This window comes from Vidua chalybeata, chromosome 24 (assembly GCF_026979565.1).
Source record: "Vidua chalybeata isolate OUT-0048 chromosome 24, bVidCha1 merged haplotype, whole genome shotgun sequence".
Taxonomy (NCBI): Eukaryota; Metazoa; Chordata; class Aves; order Passeriformes; family Viduidae; genus Vidua; species Vidua chalybeata.
Window position 1 is genome coordinate 2,818,720 of NC_071553.1, and position 17,816 is coordinate 2,836,535.

The 17,816-nt window shown below is 46.0% G+C and overlaps 1 long non-coding RNA gene across 2 annotated transcripts; it reads right to left on the reverse strand.

Annotated features, from left to right (window-relative positions):
• Nucleotides 1–1,520: 1,520 nt before the first annotated feature.
• Nucleotides 1,521–16,142, reverse strand: LOC128799582 (uncharacterized). Of its 2 annotated transcripts, none has more exons than XR_008434767.1 (5): nucleotides 15,942–16,142; nucleotides 13,547–13,654; nucleotides 12,303–12,471; nucleotides 6,628–6,717; nucleotides 1,521–1,699 (listed from the first exon to the last, which is right to left on the reverse strand). It is a non-coding gene; the product is annotated as an uncharacterized LOC128799582 (long non-coding RNA). The 2 variants fall into 2 exon arrangements; XR_008434768.1 differs by lacking the exon at nucleotides 15,942–16,142 and adding an exon at nucleotides 15,703–15,773 and having other exon boundaries at nucleotides 1,522–1,699.
• Between the last annotated feature and the right edge of the window lie 1,674 nt (nucleotides 16,143–17,816).

The following is a 17,816-nucleotide window of genomic DNA, read 5'->3' on the forward strand; positions in this document are numbered from 1 at the left end:
CAGCATGCTTAGGAATGCATTTCCTGACTCAGGTGACACTGTTACTCAGCTTTTCCTACCCTCTTTGATTGCTGCAATATTACCTAAAGCTGTTTAGAAAATAGAAGATGTATGAAATTGAAATCATCTGGAATAGCTTCTTGTCTGCCACTGCTGACAGGTAACATTACAAGAACTAATTCACTGGTGTTGTTAAATTCCTGTTACTTTCATTCACATCTTTGCTGTGAAGGCACAGAAGATCTTTTGTCAAGCAGAGTCTGATCAACAGCAAAAGATAAACAGAATACGTAGGAGTGACTTGGTAGTGCTTCAATTTTCCTCCATTTTATGTTTATTCTTAGTGTTTAAGTTGCCTTCCTCTCTAAGCCAGAGGTCAAAGTGAAATTTCTTTTATTGATTTTCCCAGTGTGATGGAAGCAGCAGAAGGTGGTGGGGCTCCTCCATAACAGCTCTGACACTACAGACAGAGGCTCAGGCTCCAGCTGAGGGGTGGTTTGGAGCAGTAACAGGGGAAAGCTGAGCCCACTGCTCTCAACCTGGGACTTGTGGTGCCTTTGGGACAGTCTGGTCCCCAAAAGAGGGGGAAAAGTTCAAGGCTCTTGGTTCATTTTACCAGCATAGGAAAAGAAAACAGAAAAAAAACAGAGATAAGAAATATAGGACCCCTGAGCCAACACCAGCAAACCCAAAAACCTTAACTTTGTCAAAGCCAGCTGCTTTTAGCACCTAAACAGGATTTTGGTATTACTGTAAAAGTATCTGTGCCTCTGTTTAGCCTCTTCCTTTATAAATGTAAGACACTGAGGGAGCTAGGAATGAGCAAGGAATCAAATAAACATTTCAGCCTCCTGTATTGGAGCTCACCACCCAAACTGTCAGCCCTGCAAGGAGCTTGAGGACGCCCAGTGTTACCAGGAGTCTGGGAAACCACATCTGGGAAAGACAAATGCACTTCAGTGGTGGAAGGTTCAGAGTTCACTCCCATCCTAATTTTGCAGAAGGACACAGCAATGTACATTCACACAGAGCTGCTGTAGCAGGAGGCAAGGTGCTACAGAAAGGAATGAACTCAGAGCCATGGACAGACCTCCCCTCTCCATCCTCCCTGCCATGGCTGGAATAAACAGATTTTATTGTTGTTATCATCCCTCATTATGGCCTGAACACATCCTATACCATCACCAGCATATTCCACAGGCCTTGGACCCCTCTTTCCCTTCCCTAAACTTTCAACCATCTTTTAAGTTATAAATAACATTTAAGTTCACATTTCAAAAGCATGCAGGCTCTTGGCCTCTATAAAATCTCCAAGAAATCACCTTTACTTCCCACAATGTAGATCCAGAGCATCCATAGTCTGTTTGCTTGTTATATTAATAGAATTCAGAAAATTGCTCTACAACATTCCTAAAAAAGAGAATCAGCCAAAGTTAGACTTGGCATCTGCACAAGTCTCAGTTATTTTTTGGAATACTTTGACAACACTCTTATGTTATTGTCTCCGGGTTCATTTTTCTGTTCATGTATTCCCCAAAGAAGGAAAGAATGGTATTCCTGTTCTCTGAATAAGGACACATCTTGCTTGTCAGACAGATTTAATTATTTATTTTCCCTTCTCCTTCTTGAATTGTTGGATCTTCAGATCAGGAAGTTTCAGGTCCTTCAAAATTGTGCTCTTCAGAGAAAGTCATCCTAACTGCCTCAAAAAAAGAAACAAGAACAGAATTTTACCTGCAAAGCTGGCACCTACAGTTATTGTCATTTCAGCTGCTTACTGCAGGGAGAGCATTTGGAGAGCACAGAAAACCAGTTAGGTTCCTAAATCTGATTTAGTAACACAGAAAACCTGAGCTAGTCAGTGCTGACAGGAGCTCCAGCTCCACAGGCTTCACCTGGGTGCAGCTAGGGACAAAATAAAGGTGTAGGACAAACGAGGAGACACCTCTAAAGCTGCTTCTGAAGGAACCCTGCAGTCAGTTGAGAACATTTTCATTTTCTTTCTTCCATTTGATCTCCTCAGAAACATATTTTTCATATTATTCCTCACATTTTACTTCCATCTGGTTTCAGCTTTTGATTAGAAACTTGGAAGCTCATTCTTAACAGCTCAGTGCAGAGACCTGAGCAGCTTCCAGCCATATTCCTCCTTGGAGGATCTGAACTCAGCCGTATGGTTCTTTTTACTGAGGCTGTAGCCTCAGTAAATAGTTTGCAACTCTTGGAAAGAGCAAAAACTCTTGCAAACAGAGGAGGGGTTTGTTATCCTGGAAGAAACAAAACCTGCAAGACAGATGATACCGATTGAAAAGTATTTGCTATGCAAAGTGGTGTTTATAGGGAAGCTGTAATTTGCCAGGTTTATCAGGCAGGGCTCAATACACATTGAAATGTTGGTTTGTCAGAGTCCAGGACATCCCTCTGGCTGCCCTGGCTGTCTCCAGACCCTGGCAGGGGGCTCGGGGACCTTGGCAAGAAGTCAAAAACACCTGTGGCTTCAATTCTAGCCCGTGGGAGAGGCTGCCAACTCTGTATGAGGAATTACAAGCCAAAAGGGTTTGAGTAGTGTGATAGGTGAATTGACACAGGGTGGAAAAGTAGAATTTTGGGGTTTTTTAGAATGTGATTCAGGGGTACAAGATGGAGGAATCTGGGTATGTCCTAGCCTTCTTTCCCTTCTTCTTGTCCTCCATGTCCTGGTGTGATGGTGACACTTTTCTGTTGGTTTAGGATAGGCACACTCTGTCCAACATAGATGTGAGATATTGGTACATTGTTATAAACAGACTGTACATAACTTTTGATATAAAAGGTAAACAAAAGGGCACGCAGACTGCTGTGGCTTCTGTACTAGGCAGACCTCGGTGGGTCACAGAGAGAAAGTTTTAGATAAGGAAAAATAAACAACCTTGAAAACTCGACTTCACACATTCCAGACCTCTTCTTTGGCTGCTGGGCTAGGGGAAAAAGGACTTTTAGAATTTCAGGGTCATTCCAAGCAGGCAAACCCTGACACTGGTTGACATCTCACCAGGAACACAGGACCAAGAGTACCCTGATATCTGAGTTCAGCCCAGAATTCACTGCAGCCACCAAAAGCAGATGCTGAAGTTACTGCTCAGAAAAAAAAAAAAATTAAATGTTCAATAATAAGCATTGTATTGATGGGGTCATGAAATTGTAGAACCACAGAATGGTTTGGGTTGGAAGGGAACTTAAAGCTTATCCAGTGCCACCCCTGCCATGAGCAGGGACACCTTCCACTGTCCCAGGCTGCTCCAAGCCCTGTCCAGCCTGGCCTTGGACATTCCAGGGATCCAGGGGCAGCCACAGCTGCTCTGGGCACCTTGTGCCAGGGCCTGCCCACCCTCCCAGGGAACAATTCCTTCCTAACACCTGATCTAAACCCACCCTACCCATGTCCTTCCCTCTGCAGGATCAGGAGAAGCTGGCAGTCATCAGAGCAGGAAAGGTTGGTGGATCATCCTATCTTTACTCTAAAAATGTAATTTTTTTACCTCAAAAGCATTAAAACATCCTGAGCCAGAACAAATCTGTGTCTCCCCAAGTGTTTGAAACAGGGCATGACTGACACATGACCAACAGGCAGAGAAACACCCAAGAGACGTGGGTGGAAAGAAAAAAGACTTGGGAATGGTGACCCTCCCACACCATCTCAATTCCAGCAGAAGTTCTTAATTCTCAAGGACCTGTGAAAGTCACAGAAGAAAGGCAGATACAAGCCAACATCAGAGGCACCAGAAATCCTGTGATTTCCAGCAGCTTTTGAACAGCACCAGCAATTTTGCAAGGCAGCCTGAATCACCACAAGCATCCGTGAGAAGTTACTTACCTGGCCTGCAAGTGCAGGGGAAGGCTGGGAAAAAAACATTCAGATTCTGACTGTAAGAATCAAGGAAATGGGTTTAGACTTCCCCCATTTCTGAGCAATCAAACAGGACAGCCAAAGAAAGATAGAAAGCAGGATTCCAATCACAAAGCTATGAAGGAGCAAGTTTCCACATTCATCCAGCTTTTGTCACTTGGAATTTTTTCCCCTACATTCTAAGCTTTTTTCCTACATTCTGATATCATCTCATCAGGGCTGTGCTTTTATATTATTCTTTGCAGTATTTGCAGAGTTCACAGTGAAGACTTGAGACATATGTAGGACATATGCAGGAGATCTCCTGGAATGATCTCATGTTTACAGCTCCAAGAGGGATCAGAGAGCTGAAAGTTGGTCTGGATTGTCCCCTAGTGGTCCCCACCTTTCATGGGGAGCAGAACCCCACAGGGGCTGTGAGTGCTGATTGTCATGGTCACCCCCAAACAGGGACCTGTCCACATTAACCAGGGGTTGTCTCCTTCTCTGCAACATTTTCAGCTCAGCTCGCAGCATCTCCCAAATTCCTCACTGCAGACCTTACCTGGCCATTTGCTGCCAATGCTGCTCCCGTGATGATGTTTATTTCTACACTAATCCATGATCTTCTATGCTGTGATTAAGTTGTAGCTACTCTTTTAGAGGTTTTCCCTAATCTGTCATTTGTAATTTGAGTTCTGTCCTCCCCCATTCTGGCAGCATTTTACAGCTTTGTTGTCATTCATAAATTCCTGACAGAGTTCCCATTACATTGTCCAGGTTATGTAAAAGAAAATATTGGCCAACACAACATCACCCAATTTCACTTGTCAAGGCACTAAGAAGCACAGAGAACTTGTGCAGGTTATATTACCAAAAACATCCAAGGAAAAGGACTGACTTCCAGAAAATTCTCACAGATCTTGACTCCCATCCATCTTGTTTTCTTCAGCCACACAGCTTAGAGAAACAATTCCATATTGTTTATGTAACAGTAACAGGTCAAAATTCTGAGTCCAGATCTGTTGCCAACTCTGCCCATGCACAACTTTTAAAATTTACCTCTTGTCCGAATCAAGTCATATGGCATGACATGGACTTTCTCCATGTTCAGAGCACTGTTTTGTAATTTAATTGGAAAGTTGACAGTTCCAGACATCCTAAATCTCTACCCAGTCATCTCCTCCATGTTTGACCTCAGCAACTGGAGGGTCTCTCCTATGCTTTTACCAGGAGCTTTGAACCCAGGGGAGAAGTTTTTGCTCTCATTCCTTCCTTTGTGCCTAACTCATCCTCCAGCTCCATGTGCATCCCAGCAGTTTGGGTCACACTACACTTATTGTCCATTGTTCTCTTATTCTTACTCTTTTCTCTTTTCCTTTCCTTATTCTGAGTCCTCCCTGATGCAATTTCAGCTGTTTTGCTAAGAAAGCTCCTGTCAGGCCACACATGCATCAGCACAGGAAGCCCAGAAGAAACTGTGGTATTAAGTGGCTTAAGTGCAATTAACTGAAGGATTGTCATGGAAACAATCTAATTTAAGCTAAAGAACAAAATCATTAGCCTCAGAATTTCACTAAACTTGCATTTCTGTTCTCAATTTCAGCCAAAAACACTTGGCAAGGAGGGAGTTCACCAAAAACTTCAAGTTATGGTATTGGCTTAAAAAAAAACACATAAAATTAATTTTAAAACCCAACAACAACAAAATATATTTACAAAATCTCCACCCAGCAGAAGGAAGGTAATTTCTTCTTATTTCAGGCACAGAAATCTCCTCCTAGGGAGGTAAAATTTATTCAGTTTTAAAGAATGTACCTCTTTTAGACAGACAAGTTCCCCTGTACACAGCACTGTTACCATTCAGGAGGTTACTGCAGAATAACTCCTTTTATTACCCATGTGCTCTAAATTCTGATTATAACTAAACTGCAAAAAATTCCCTTCAAGATACTTCAAAGAGGAGCTTTACAAAAGTGATAAAAATTGGAGGATTTGGGTGCTCAGTATTTCTAGTGGTGTGCTCTTATGCCACAAATATCCAGGATATACATGGAAAGCATGGGAAGATTAGATCAATATGTCAGTAGTAAAAACCAGATCTGTGTCTCCATCCACTCCATCCCACTCAGCTTTTGCATTAATCTCATTAACAGGTTCCAAGCACAACCCAATAGTGCTCCAAAAAAGCAAAGGCAGCATCTGCCACGAGACATCCTCCCCCTCTCCTCATGGAAACACGGATGGAGGTGCTCCTGCCTCACTCCGTGCCTCCTTGCTCCTGGAGCCACATCACAAGAGCACACCTGGCATTTGAATGGAATGCAAGAGAGGTCTGAGGTGGCTCCTGGATCCTGTGAGGGCTTGTCCAGCTCTCCCAAGGCTTTTTCCTCTGCACACAGCTTGTCCTTGCTGCAAGGACGTGCTGCACGTGTCAGCCTGTCAACAAACACGTCCTACCTCACTGCTGGGAGCAGGAAAACCCCCACTGTGCCTGGATACTCATGAGGAAACATGTACTGAAAGGCAGAAGGGGTAGGGTAGCAATTTAACTGTAGTTCTTTTAAGAGTTGCTGCAGGTGGGGTCTCACAAGGGCACAGGAAGGGGAAAGACGAGAGGCTGAGGAACAGCAAACACAGACAGAAAGGTCACAAAACTGGCCAGCAATTCCCTGTGACTGGGAGGAGTGTGATACACAAACAACTGGGTGTTCCACAGTACATACAAAGAGTCCATGTCCTTCATGAGAAACCTGACTTACCAGAAAGTCTGTAAATTGCCCAGAAATTTAATTGCAGCTTTGTTCAGCGATGACAGAGTGAAGCTACTGAGAGCTGGAGTTTGGTTGTGCCTGTCAGGGAAAAAGGAGAATTGTTTGAAACTCAGCCACTCCAGTGCCTCCTGCTTCAGAGGCAGCCAGTTCTCCAGCAGAGTTTGCTTTACAAACACATCATGGTCATCTGCAGGAAATGAGATGCCACTGGGGCTGTGCAGCAGCACCTGAGCCCACCTGAGCTCTGCACAGGCAGGGAAGGTGCCCAGGAGCTGCTCTGGGCTCCAGGACCTTGAAACGTGGGGCCCAGGACCAAAGGCAGGGAAGCCTTGATCCCTGAGAGATCAGAGAATCATGGAATCATTCAGCTGGAAAAGCCTTTTAGGATGATCAAGTCCAGCCCCTCCCCCAGCACTGCTGTGTTCACCACTAACCCCTGTCCCCAGGTGACAGCCACATGACTTTGGAACACTTCAGGGATGGTGATTCCACCACAGCCCTGGGCAGCTGTGCCAGTGTCTGATCACGCTTTCAGTGAAAAAAATTTCCCCAATATCCAATCTAAACCTCCCCTGGCCCAGCCTGAGGCCGTTCCCGCTCCTCCTGTCCCTGTTCCCTGGGAGCAGAGCCCGACTCCCGGCTGTTCCCTCCTGTCTGGGAGTTGTGCAGAGCCAGAAATTCCCCCTGAGTCTCCTTTGCTCCAGCTAAACACACTCAGACTTCTGTGGGTGTTTTCCACATTGGGAACCAGATCAACATACTGATTTTTTTTTTTAACCAAACCTCTGGAAGTGGGTTATAAGCAGTGGGGTCTTCACTACCTTCCTAGCCTTCAATGTTTATTATGGATACTTTACAGAAAGGCTGCCAAGTGCTGTTGGTTCCATTCCCACAAAATCAATCATTTTAGGGCATCACACTCCAAATGGGGACAGGACAGGAGCAAGACTACTACAATGGGAGCAAAGAGCATTTGCAGACATTTGCTCTGTTTGAAACTAGATTTTCTTTGAAACTCCCAAAGCATCCCACATTTCTGTGGTTGATCTATGTACAAAGACAAAACACTATTGCAATCAATCAGCAATTTTTACATGATTTCCTCCTAATTGCTTACAGTACTTACAAGCAAAATTTAGACCTGGAAATTCACACCTACTCCTCCCCATTAGGCTGTTGGGGGAAATCCCTGATTATTCTAGCAACTGAATATTGATAAATCCTGATAATTCCCATGTTCAATTCAGTCCACTGCTGCTCCTGGATAAGCATCCTACTACTGTGACCTTTATATACTCAACAAGAAGCAGCTCAAGTGCCCTCTAGTGTGGTTTCAGAACATCCAGTCTGTGCTTTTCCCGAGTTTTTGGTATGAAATGAGAGGGTTTGTCTTTGGTTTCAAGTATTTCTATAGATCCATAGAATTTCATTACTTAAGCCACTGTGAAAAACAGGTTGACTGCAAAATTGATAGTGATTGTGATTTTTTAAAATAAAATTCCTGAATTAGAGTTATGGCTACTTTCACTTTATCCCCAAAACAGCAAAATTTACTCAACATGTCTGATATTTTCATGACTAATTTATCTGCTTGTGGAGTGTTGCTGTTACTGGGTGGTTTTTCTTGATATAAAAGGGTTTAGATCATCACTGTTGTACAAAAAAAATGTGGTACTTCTATTTACTTTTCCAGTTTCTTATAAGCCCAAACTTTTAATACATATTTATCAAAGTCGATTTTATTTTTCCACCTCCTGCATTTTTAGTAGCTCCAACAAACATTTCCTGAACTCCTCAAGCGATCCTTACTGCTCCATTTGAATTACTTTCCTAGCTGATTCAACCCGAAGAAATTTGGCCCTTTTAAAGCTATTCACAGTCTGAATAATGAACGTGCTGAGATCATCTCGGAGCACATGTTTCTGGAAGCTTTCCTGGCTGGGCTGCACAGGCTTTGAAATAAGCTTCCTGTTTTAGCTAATTCTGATTTAGCTGCAGTCGTGTGCGCACCATGTGAGCGAACAGACTCAGGCACCAAATGGGTTTGTTTTTTCCAGACTGAAGGTGGAGATGGGAAGAGCACAGGCTGGGGACTGATATTGTTTCAGACATCTTGCATAGTAGTGAAATTCTCAGAGCTGACTTGAAAGAAATGCCAGAGAAATAAATGTATGTTCTGGTGGCACCCATGGCCCGTCCACTTTAGGGGCAGCTGCCAGTAAATGCTAAAGGAAACAGCTTGGGAATGTAAGGGTAGGAATAGGAGGAGCACATTCCCAGTTTGGCCTGTTGGAATTCAGTGATGTTTGTTTTAAGAAGATCAGAAGAAGAAAATTTAGAGTAAGAATAATGGAAATAAGGGCAGGCTGAGCTGTGGGATGATTTCAAAGGAAGAGTCCTGTCCCTTGGCTCGTGGTTACACAGATTGGAGCACTGGAAATGGGTTTCTCCAATTCTCCTCTGCCCTTCACAGCCAGGAATGAAAACTCCAATACCTTTCCTCTAATTTTCCCTAAACACTTAATCCTACTCCACTCTTAACAGCCTTTTCTGTTACTTCTTAGACCTGGGAAAATGTAGAAGTCTATTTAAAACACTGGCAAGTTTCCAAGCAGCAGCAGCAGCTGTGCTCAGATCAGCTCTCCCTGATGGAAATTTTCTCTTCTTGTACCCAAACAGCATCACACCACAATCACATCAATATATTTCCTTCAAGTGTTCCAGCCAGAAGCAGAAAAGCAGCACTCATGTGAATGGGACAGAAAATGAGATTCTTTCATGACTGAAATAGGGATCCATGTGAAATAGGAATTGCGTCCTGGTACTGCCATGATTTACCTTTCCACACCTGCTAATAGTTTTCCACACTGCAAATATTTTAACAGTCCTTATGACTGTTTCTTACAGGGTTTAATAGGAACTGAGGGAGGGGAGAAGGTTTATAAAACTAAGTGAAGTTTTCTGTAGTTAACATGCAATAAATAGTGATTTTAGACATGGGTTGATTTGACTTAGCATAAAAATAGACATTTTGGTCTTAGTGGCAGGTTCTTGAGATAAACATCAGTCACTATTAGCATCTGATTTCAGTCTTAAAGTCAAAAGTACTTGACTTTTCTACCCAGATCCATGAACAGTTAAACACCTTTATGAGTTGCCAAATATGTCTGAATTAGTCTGAGTACATTTGCTCTGGAAGGACATTTTGTACCTCTCTAACATGCAGCTTCAGATGCAAAGGCTTTGTATAAATAGCACAAGAATAGCTTTGGATACATCATTTTTTAAAGTTCCTCCTCTCCTCAGTTCCCCTGCTTTCTAGCAAATTTCCATGGAAAATGGAAAGCTCAGCAGCATTTTTGTTTATTTGAGAAGAAACCAGTCACACAATAAAGCTCTTTTTGGACCTTTCCCTTCTGTTTTGTCCTTGCAAAGGAGTAACTTGGGGTAGAATTCAGAAAAGCTCTTTGGACTTCTCAGCCATTGACTGGGATTCTGCCCTCAGCAGCTCAGCCTGCAGGGATAATTTTACACTTAATCAGTGCTGAGGCTCTGGACCCCAAAGTTCCCCCAACACTGATGGTGCATGTGAAGGAGCTGAGTTAAAACCATTGAATTCAAGGTGCAGCCAAGCAAAGAAATTGACTCCTCAGTCCTGCAGTGAGGAGGAGGAGCAGGAGAAAGGCACTGCTGCCGCCAGTTTAACTCGAGTGGAGCCTCTGCCATCCTGTGGCCTGCAGGACAGATTAAATAGCAGAGAAATCTTCCCAAAAAATTAACAAAACCATTTATCGTAAACATGTTGGAGTGATGATTTCTTTGAACAGAAACCAAAACTTCCCTCAGATAACTGAATGCTGTGTCCAAATATTCTTCTGATACAACACAGGCAGTTTTTCAGTGCCAAGAGAAAATCACATTTCATAGCAAGGGCAGAGTAGGCAGCATGGTGGTGCCCCAGATACAACAATAACCAAATGTTAATTATGACAAAGCTTTTAGACTCCATAGTGTTATTTGTCTGTTTGTTGTAAAAGCTGCCTTTCCTGATGGAAAGCCATCAATATTCAGAGAAATAGGAAAATAAATGGGCTTTCTAGGCCTTTTCAGTTCCCTTATTTTCTTTTGTTTAACCAACAAACAAAGTTACCTCCTTAAAGGCCACAAACGTGTTCAGATTTCCCTTTGCCTTGGTTTTCAGGGAGAATTTCTCTGTGATACTGAGCACCTGCTACAGTTCATACATCATCTGCTGTTGCTGTCCTTATACTGAAACTTGAAAAAATGCCTAAACTTCCATCAGTTCCCAGCTCAAAGCAGTTTCGTGGAAGACACTTCTCTTTAAGGATTTCTGCTGTCTGCTGGCTACCCCCTCCACCACCACAAGGAGATGCAAATCCTGCAAGTGCCACTCAGCCCCTGCTGTCAGTGAAATCTTCATCTCCTGCCAGCTGGCCACAGCTCTGACCTGCAGCCAGGGAGGAGGGAGCACACCCAGCAACGCATCCCTCCCTCGCCGGGAGCTGACCCGGCTCCCAGACCTCACTGGTGGAACTGGTATTTCTCATGGTGTTGCAAATCAGCCCAGTCCCCGATGGCAGTCAAGTGAGAGCAGAGAGGACGTGGCACGTTTCACCACTCACTTCTCTGATTTCACATTCCAGCCGTGATGCATTTTTGAAGTACCACAGAAATGTGCAGTTTAAAACCTGTCTAGTAAACTTCCTTGATCCTGAGGCATAAGCTTTGAATTTGAGTAACTTTCTTTTTTTCCACTGCCCTTTGGAGTAGTTTCCTTTTCCTACTTGGCTCAAACAATTTTCAAGTGAAGACAGCAGCAACAGCTTGTTCCCTCCTGTGATGCAGATTGTGAGTCAGGGCCTTTGGGACCTCCTGCTGACTGCATGAAATTCCACGTGCCCCCAGGGGATAGCCCCAGGGGTATTCCTGGAATGGCTGGCAGTGTTTGGAGCTCTGTACAGCTCCCTGGGTTTCTGCTGTTGCTACTTTCCAGGCTAAGGGCAAAGCTGCACATCCTCCTCTAGCTCCTAGAATCATTAAGGTTGGAAAAGATGATGGAATACAGCTCAGAGATTAGCAGGGCTTTTTAATAGGCTTTCTGTAATAAACAGTCCCAGAGCACTATGAAATAAGTCACTCTTAGACCCTTTTATATGTATTAGATTTTAATTCCCTAAAGAGAACAACAGATTATATGGGAGCAAACCACAGGGCTGAGCTAGGACCAGACTCAAGAACTTATAGTTCTGGGATCACTCCAGTGGCCCAATCTCAGCAGAAAATCTCCACTCCACACTGGTTGTGTTACATGTCCCCTGGACCTGTGGAAGCCTCCTGGGTCCAGAGGCAATGAACACACAAAAGTTCTGGGAAAAAAAGCCTTTTCTCTGTCACTGGGCAATGAGAGCAGGCAGTGTCTCAAGGTGTTTGGTCTGTAAGAATGAGGATAAAAGTGTCAGTCCTTCTCACTGAGAAGGCTGTAAATACAGGAGAAATATCCACGTGCAAGCAGGGACCTCCTTCTCCTGGGAACTGCTCCCACTGTAATCCACAGCAGAGACTCTTTGGACTGGGCAAAATGAATTAATCCCTGTCCAGCTGTCCCAGACCCCCTGTGACTCACCATGGAATCAGTTCCATACCTCATTTTCCATGCTGACCCAAACAGCCAGATTAGCTCAAAAAGACCTCAGTTTTCACACGTAACAGAATTCCTTCTGCTAAACTTGAGCAACAGTTCTGATAACCTGGTTTTCCTTAGTGTTTTTCACAGTTTGACAGATCATGTTATTATCTTCCAGGCCAGGTTTCCTGGGAAACAAAGCATCTTCTTAGTTTTCTAATCCTTCCAGGGAAATGATGCCAAATTAAAACATTTCATGAGCATTCATTACATTTTGTCAGAGATGGTTCATGGATAAATCAACATCAACTGCCCAGAATGTGCTACTGATTAATGGGGAGCAAAAACAACTAAGCTTGCTTTTTCAAAGTCTACTTCATGTCCAGAGGCAACATTAACCAGGGACAAAAGTTCCTCTCTAGCAGTTCTGTGTTTTGGTCAAGGAAACTCCACTGCTGAGAATGGGATATTGCTATAGCAAAAATGTGTGAAAGGGGCTCTTCCCATGGACAGCAACTCCAGCTCTTACCACATCACAGAATCCCAGACTGGTTTGGGCAGGAAAGGACCTTAATATCCCTCTCATTCAACCCCATGCCATGGGCAGGAACACCTTCCAGTATTCCAGGTTGCTCCAAGCCCTGTCCTACCTGGCCTTGGGCACTGCCAGGGATCCAGGGGCAGCCACAGCTGCTCTGGGCACCCTGTGCCAGGGCCTGCCCACCCTCACAGGGAACAATTCCTACCCAATATCCCACCCATCCCTGCCCTCTGGCAGTGGGAAGCCATTCCTCTTGTCCTGTCACTCCAGGACCTTGTCTCTCTCCATCTTTCTTGTCCAGCCCTTCAGCTCCTGGAAGGCCACAAAATGGTCACCCCAAAGCTTCTCTTCCCCAGGCTGAACAATCCCAAATCTCAGCCTTTCCTCCCAGCAGAGCTGCTCCAGCCCTCTGATCATCCCAGTGCCTCCTCTGGACTGGCTCCAGCAGCTTCAGGTCCCTCCTGTGCTGGGCCCCCAGGGCTGGAGGCAGCTCTGCAGGTGGGGTCTCACCTGAGTGGGGTAGAGATGCTGAACTATGATATGGAAGCGTCCTTCCCTTGGCAAGGGAAGATTTAGTGGGGATGTTCCTTTGGAACACCCACATCTTAGAGGCTGTGCAGGCTGTGCCTGTTGCAAGAGCCTGCAAACAGGTCATCCTGTGTTCCTGCCCACCAAAATCACACACACAATGATCATCTGGGGAAGTGTCAGGCACCACTCACCTGCACCTTGCAGAGGGACTCAGCAGGAAGAGTTGCTGAATCCAAGTGGGATTGTGCAGCTCACATCTACCTGAGTAGAGAGAAACCAGGCCCAAGAGGAGAAGGAATCTGCAGAGAGAGAATAAAACTGGTAATTGGATGAACCCCTCTCATTTATTTAGTGGAGAGCTGGGAGGGGACTCAAAATGCCAAGCTGGGACTGGGAAAGGCTTGTTGGAACACAACAGAAAAGGAAATTTGGTGTTCCTCTATCTTCCTTCCCACCTTGGCCTATAAGGGGTGATACTAGAAATAATATCCAGATAATGCTTGCTGTAGGAATGACAGGATTCTGGGGTTTTACACCCTTGCAATGCATTTTCTGAGAAGCAGCTTTCAGAGACAGGCTGGGATTTGAAGCACAGCATATTCTGAACACTCCTGAAAAAAGAAAACAAGGCCAGTGCATTTGCCAGGGCATCCAAGCAGCTCTCAACAAGCCCCGTGTGAGCTTTGCAGACTGACCCAGCATGCAAGTGCCTGATGCAAAGCAAGTAAATATATATATATATATATAAAAATTAAAAGTATGGAAGGAAACAAAGGAGCAGAGGATTTGCCCAGACACTTGGAGAAATACAGTCCCTTCTGACCTCCTTTGTATTCCAGGGAGCAATTCCTGAGCTGCATTCGGAGACAGAGACAGAGTTGCCAGGCCCAGAATTCCGGCAATTACTCAGTGGAAATGGAAACAGCAACACAAATGCCAAAGGTATGATGCAAGTTTCATTGTCCCTGGAAGAATGGGAGTCCAGTATGGGTTTGGGGCTGTTTGCTTGGAATTTAAAATCAGTTGTAGTTCCACGTAAATTGAATATTTAAGTCAAGGAATAAGATTATTTTTATTAAGGAAGCTCCTCCTCACTCCCTGGCTGATGTTACTCTGAAGGCTTATTTTGGACCCTGAACAAGGAATTTGAGTTTATCATGCACAGAAGCAGCTGAGAAACAGGAAGCACATAGGACAAGGGGGAATGTCTTTAAACTGGCACAGGGCAGGGTTAGGTGGGATACTGGGATAAATCCTTCCCTGTGAGGGTGGGCAGGCCCTGGCACAGGTGCCCAGAGCAGCTGTGGCTGCCCCTGGATCCCTGGAAGTGTCCAAAGCCAGGCTGGACAGGGCTTGGAGCAACCTGGGACAGTGAAGGTGTCTCTTGGCAGGGGGTGGGACTGAATGAGCTTTAAGGTCCCTTCCAACCCAAACCATTCGATAATTTTAATCTTTAATTCTATGAAATCTGAACAATCCTCTGCAGAGTAAGAAACACTCTTAGTTTTGCTGTTCATAAAGCATAAAACTGGAATTGTAAACCACATAGGAAACAGTCAAACACCGGAAAGGAAAAAGAATATTGTGCTCTCCTGATATCTGAAAGGTTAATAGGTTACCAGAGAACCATTTGGAAGACTGAAAAACAGAGGAAGGGTAGGTCAGATCTGGAAGGAAAATGGTAACATTCACCTCCTCCCTTTACCCAAATACATTTTAAAATATTTTAATTCTCAAGTCAGGATGATATTTATGGGAATAGTAACTCAGGCTTTCTTTTAGTAATTGAAATTAAACAGCACTTGCTCTAGCAAGGACAGTTTCTTATTCATCTGTCTCTACAAGTAATTCCATGTGTTTAGCAGTATCTGAACACCTAGTGTACAGTTGGGTAACACTTGGCTGAAAAGTTTCCTTGCATGGTCTGCAATCAGAAAATAACCAAAACCAAGTAGTCTTTGCCCCAGGATCTGCATAATTTAAATCTAACGGCAAAGAAATTGCCAGACTTGAAGTCTGTTACAAATAACCACATGCTTGTTTCATCTAAGAACCTCAAGGGGAAAGGACACTTTGATAACAGAAGGGTCTTGAATATAAAAAGCAATAAAATCCATGCATGGATTTCCATCCATGCATTTTGAAGCTGGACATGTTCCAGATGGAAATGTCACTCTTCCCAGCAAACAGGACTAACTACAGCAGCTCATGGAAAAAACACTGTGAATTGAAGAAGCAAATGCCTCCTTCACAATCTGATAATCCTATTGACAAATCAGTGCCTCTCTACTTCCCTTAACGATACTGATTTGTTCCGAGTAGGCTGCGAAATGAGAGCACTGCCCACCTTTGCGCTTCTCGGCAGAGCCCTGGCTGAGCCGGGAGCCTGGGCCTGACGAGCCCTGACCGCGGGCCGTGAGGGACGCGCCGGGCACGGCCCAACCGCCAGGGGGCGCTGCCGCCCGCGGCACGGCCGCGCCGTGAGGGCCCGAGCGGGAACCGCGGCACCGCCACGGAGCCCAGGAGCGTCCTGGGGCCCGCAGGGATCATCCACCCCTGCCCTGCACAGACAGCCCCAAATCTCACCCTGTGCATCACTGGGAGCGTTGTCCGAACTCTCCTGGAGCTCTGGCAGCCTCGGGGCCGTGCCCGTTCCCCGGGGAGCCTGGGCAGTGCCCAGCACCCTTTCCCTGATCTCCAGCCTGACCCTGCCCTCACACAGCTCCAGCCCTTCCCTGGGTCCTGTCCCTGCTCACAGAGATCGGAGCTGTCGCTCCGCTGTCCCTCGGGAGGAGCTGCGGCCCCCGCCGAGCTCTGACCTCAGGCTCGTTCATGTTGAACAAACCAAGTGCCCTCAGCCGCTCCTCGAGTGGCCCCTCGAGATCCCTCACCACCCTCGTGTCCCTCCTTTGGACAGCTCCAGCAACTTTATATCCTTCTCATTTTGTGACACCCAAAACTGACCCCAGCACTGGCGGCGAGGCTGCCCCAGCCCAGAGCAGAGCCGGGCAATCCCTCCCTCACCCAGCCTGTGATGCCATCCATGCCGGGTGCCCCCAGGACAGGGATGTCCCTCCTGGCTCCGGGGCACACTGACTGAGATCCAGCTTGCCATGGATGTCCCTCCTGGCTCCGGGGCACACTGACTCAGATCCAGCTTGCCATGGATGTCCCTCCTGTTCCAGGGCACACTGACTCAGATCCAGCTTGCCATGGATGTCCCTCCTGTTCCAGGGCACACTGACTGAGATCCAGCTTGCCATGGATGTCCCTCCTGTTCCAGGGCACACTGACTCAGATCCAGCTTGCCATGGATGTCCCTCCTGGCTCCAGGGCACACTGACTCAGATCCAGCTTGCCATGGATGTCCCTCCTGGCTCCGGGGCACACTGACTCAGATCCAGCTTGCCATGGATGTCCCTCCTGGCTCCAGGGCACACTGACTCAGATCCAACTTGCCATGGATGTCCCTCCTGTTCCAGGGCACACTGACTGAGATCCAGCTTGCCATGGATGTCCCTCCTGTTCCAGGGCACACTGACTGAGATCCAGCTTGCCATGGATGTCCCTCCTGTTCCAGGGCACACTGACTCAGATCCAACTTGCCATGGATGTCCCTCCTGTTCCAGGGCACACTGACTGAGATCCAGCTTGCCATGGATGTCCCTCCTGGCTCCAGGGCACACTGACTCAGATCCAGCTTGCCATGGATGTCCCTCCTGGCTCCAGGGCACACTGACTCAGATCCACTTGCCATGGATGTCCCTCCTGGCTCCGGGGCACACTGACTGAGATCCAACTTGCCATGGATGTCCCTCCTGGCTCCAGGGCACACTGACTCAGATCCAATTTGCCATCGCAAGGACCCCAGGTGCCTTTCCACAGCACTGCTTTCCAGAGTCTCACTCCCCAGTCTGCCTGCACATCCAGGGTTACCAGGTCCTGCAACTCTCCAGGTGCAGAATTCAGCACTTGCCCTTGTTAAACTCCACATGGTTGGTGATTGCCCAGCCCCCACATTTATCAAGATCTCCCTGCCTCCAAGGGAGTCAACAGCTCTTCCCAGTTTCGTGTTGTCAGCAGAATTTCTCAGTATCCCTTTGAGTCCTGATCCAAGTTGTTTATGAAGACACTGCAGCTCACTGGCCCTAAAACCAAGCCCAGCAGAGCCCCATCAGTGACTTTTTGCCAACTCTTTGCCCCTGGGCACAAACCCGGCCTGAAGCTCCTGGGGCACCCAACCCTGTGTGACCCCTGGGCAGTGCTGGAGGAAGCTGTGAGGTGCCTCTGACAGATGCCAAGAACCACGTGCTAAAAAGCAGCATCTTGGGATTAATTCATTGCAAGAATCATGTGGGAAGGAGACCTACTACTTATGAAGGCTGAATGCTTCATTCCTACACTTTTAGAGAAAATCAGCATGAAAATTACTAGAGAAAGGAAAAGCCTAATAAAAGACTT